Here is a 3,717-nt window from a genome sequence, read left to right as displayed (position 1 = left end):
TGGCAGCTGGGCACAGGGGCGCCTACCACCGCTGGGGTATTCCGCTTGGCGCGCACACAGACACATACTCAAGCACACCCGCACGCAGAGGCTGCCGGCGGCCGCGCTCGTCGTATTGATTTGGCACACCCTCTCCTATTCTTTCCCTTCTTCTAGTCCAAACACCCCAGTAGTGTGTTTACGGCTACAGCTGCCGACACTCTCTCATCTCGGGTGCCCGTGGCAATTACCTTAGGTTTCTGATACAGAATTTCAGTCGGCAACGGCCGGCAGTGATGATGGTTGCGTTTCCACATCGTTATCTAGAATTATTATAATGTTTTAATGGATGAGTGAATTTTTTCCTCTTTCCTCTCTTTACACTTTCTGTTTCTATAACACGCCACCACTGTTCATACTATAGGAATTTATTATTAACACATTGAAGTGGAAATGTATCATCTATCCCGCTGTATATTAGCTGTCTGCGGGGCATGTCAGTTGAGACTTGCCTAAAAGATCAGATACACGTTATTGATACTATTGGTAAAATAAATGATGAAAACATATTTTCTCTGGTGGCATCCCTCGTATAATGAAAGAGGCGCAGTGCAACATCTCATCCTAGTGCATAATATGAGAAACCATTGGGATATGTATAAAATCACAGGCGTAAAAGGCTTAGTTTGGACGGTTGGGTTAACCAATCATGATCAACTAAAACGTCTTTTCTAGGTTCATAATTACTTTTTAAAACTAATAATATTCATGGAAATATATTTTATTACCTTTTTTTAAACACTAGTTTTTTACGCAGTTGGCACAAACGCAGAGATCATGGACGTGTGTGCTTAACAAATCTCTTTTAACATTTTTGCGATTCCTTATTCTTGTCATTTTTTATAGTGATCTAACAAAATTTTCCGACACTACAAATCACGCTATTCGACCGCGCTAAGAAGTAAAGCCGTAAAAATATCAGACTATTATTTTACTCTCAAGTACCCAAATAGTTTTATACTAGATTTGAACCACTAAAAAGGTTTAACGAGGTCATAACTCATTGGTATTAGGTTATATTGCATCAATTAGTATATTAAAATGCTACTGCTTATATTTAATTGAAATTTAAATTACTAATATTATTGTAATACAGTCAAGGCCACATTTAGTTATTACCAAATTACCGATCAAACTGAAAAAAATAGAATAAAGTAATATTTTTATCTGTCTAATAAATTGAATTGATTGTAAAAAGTAAAATACGTTTAAGTAGAATAAATTTCAAAAGAATCACTTGAAATTCAAATCTGTATCAAATTAAATAATTCAAATAAAACCTTTTTATGTGGCTTACCTAACTCAGTCGATAACGCGTCGCATTTTGGTGTGTAGCTACTGGAGTTTGATTCCATTGCGCTGGGATATGTAGATTTTCTCATCCTCTCTGGCACAAGTAATACTTTTAGGGAAGACGTTGAACACGATTAAATGATTAATGATCAATTTTGTTGGTAAATATGTAATATGTAGTATATGTACATTTAATATAAATGCATACTTACAATAATACAATTTAATCATCATAGATTGCAAACACAAAATAAACAAATTAAAAGCAGTATATAACAACTGTACAAACATTTTAATGGAAATTATTGGATTTTAGCCCAAATTTTAAGATTAATATACAAAGAACATTGAACTTATTTATTATTATATCTAGAACTATTTTGTACGAAATGAAATGGGCTATTAGTTTTAATAATACGAAGATATTTGTGAATAATGACAAATTGACAGTAAATATAAAAAACGATTAAGATAACTGAAACGTTGATCAAGTAATCTAAGATTGAAAAGGCTATAGTATCATTTTGTCGAGGAAAACAATTGAACAACAAGTAGAACAATGAAACCGGCGAAACGAGAACGAACTCGGAAATTGATTTGTGTCAACGAACTTAAAGAATCGTTGTAAAAGATATTGTTTGGAAAACTTTTACTGTCAATATTTTTAAATAATACGTTTCTAAATATAGAAAATAAAAAAAATTGCAACCAAATTTTATGTGCTATTAGTTGCTATTGATAAAATGCATTTTTTGATGATGACAACATATTTTCGACTCCAAGTTATGATTGTGGCCTTAAAATAAGTAAGGCTCTCGCATCATACAGATCCCCAGAGGTCGTTACTTCTGTCGCTGTAAAAATCTCAAATCGCCAACAAACACCGTCTTCTGACAGTAACATATATTGCATGTCTCAGAAATATACCTAACCCGATAATACACTAACGGCATGTATCGCGTGCTTCTGCGTCGACAACCATAAGGGAATTTAAAACGTCAAGCTTGTTATACGAGCCATTATACCTACATGAAATATCACACACTCGGTTTTATTTTCCCCAAAGTTATATTATGAAATATCATTCCGATCGGTTCGTATAATTTAATATTTTCCCAACAACGTCGTAACCGGACACTTTTTAGATGATAACACAAAATCCAACGTAACGTATTGGGTAACTATAGCAGCTGTAAAAATTGTGAAAAGTGTTAGAGGAAACAGACAAAGCAAGTTAAACGCACATTAAAATTCTACAAATTTTCCCACGTCATGATGTTTAGAAATTAGGAGTAGTACCTTAATTTGTTAATGTAAACAATATTCACCAAAGCTATTGGTAGTTTTTCGAGTTTACGAAAATATCTTTATCGGTAGTAAAATAATGTTTATACATTTTTTTAATAGCATTTCAGACGAATATAAATAATCAACAGTCGATAAAAATATTAATATAAATCGTATATTATCGTTATTGGAGATATTTGTTATTTACTGATTTTTCCATTTTATTTTTAGTATATATATTTTATTTCATAATAGGTAATTGAAGTAAGGTTTTGACTCGTGAAAAACATTTCAGTTTAAAAAAACGTTTGTTATACTTATATTATCAAAGATGAACGATACGCGGAAGTAAAAGAAAACGCTGTGAGAATATTCAATTCGATTTTTCATTATTATTTGTGTTAGACGGAAGAGCATAAAACTTATCTTGGAAATTTAACATCATGTTCTTCAATGATATATATATATATATATATTTTTTTTTAAAGTTGAAGAACTTTTGACTATTATTCGTTGAATTAGAGTACGCCCTCTAGGTGTTTCTTTCCAAGTCAATAAGGTTTATGTTATACTTCAACCATTTTAGACAGTAAATATGACTACTGCTTAAGGTTATAACAACGTTTAATAAATCAAGCATTTAGATCACGATAAATTGACTGTTGTGGTTTGTAGGTAATGAGTAACAAATAAAGAAAAGTTATTGTTTATAAAATCATCTTGCTTCAATTAACTACTGTAACTGGATGTAAATATTATAAGTGGCCTTTATGATTTACCACCAAAAAATAGTAAAAATTTATCATTTTTGGTTGACGAAAAAATATTTGCTATTGGTGTATTCATGTGTATGTCTGAAGTGTATACAGTTATTTTTGATGTTATAACTTCTTTCTTCTTCTTATTGCTGCAGACAAAAAATACCCGCACAGCGATATTTTTCGTTTGCAGCTAGAACGCCATAAATCAGTTCTTTTTCCCTTTGTCATCTATGATTTAATTCCCCTCAAATGGAGATAGTGAAAACCTAATCTTGGCGCTTGATTTTCATATTGTGCGTCTACAAACAAAATTTGAACGAAAAATATTGTAATTAGA

Source organism: Daktulosphaira vitifoliae, unplaced genomic scaffold, assembly GCF_025091365.1.
Source record: "Daktulosphaira vitifoliae isolate Bord-2020 unplaced genomic scaffold, ASM2509136v1 Scaffold_3, whole genome shotgun sequence".
In the NCBI taxonomy this organism is placed as follows: Eukaryota; Metazoa; Arthropoda; class Insecta; order Hemiptera; family Phylloxeridae; genus Daktulosphaira; species Daktulosphaira vitifoliae.
The sequence above is the reverse complement of the archived record's forward strand: the minus strand, read 5'-3'. Positions refer to the sequence as shown.